Consider the following 432-nt stretch of genomic DNA (forward strand, 5'->3'; position numbering starts at 1 on the left):
TGTACATGCATTTTATTAACATGCAATATAATTTGATGTAGCATAACATTTTCTATCCTCTGATTTGGGAAATGTTTCCATCTCTTGGATGAAGATTTAGGAGATGCTGTACTATATGTTAGCAGCACACTGCCAAAGCATCTCTTAGGGTGATAAAATTTGAATCATGCTTATCATTACCTTTGCTAGGTTAACTTGCTAACTTTAATGTCTGAAAGACCTTGTCCTACATTTTAAGAGTAGGGCAATGGAATAATAATAATAATAGCAACTACATTTAATAGGCATTTATTTTGTGTCAGGCATTTTACATTGGTCATATCTTTGGATCATGCACAACAAAGAAGCATTACGGGCCCACAATCTCTTATCCAAAACCTTAGGGAGCAGATATGTTTTGGCAGTGAGAATTTTTTAGAATTTAGGAAGAAA

Source organism: Propithecus coquereli, unplaced genomic scaffold (assembly GCF_000956105.1).
Source record: "Propithecus coquereli isolate 6110/MARCELLA unplaced genomic scaffold, Pcoq_1.0 Scaffold63, whole genome shotgun sequence".
NCBI classification, from domain to species: domain Eukaryota; kingdom Metazoa; phylum Chordata; class Mammalia; order Primates; family Indriidae; genus Propithecus; species Propithecus coquereli.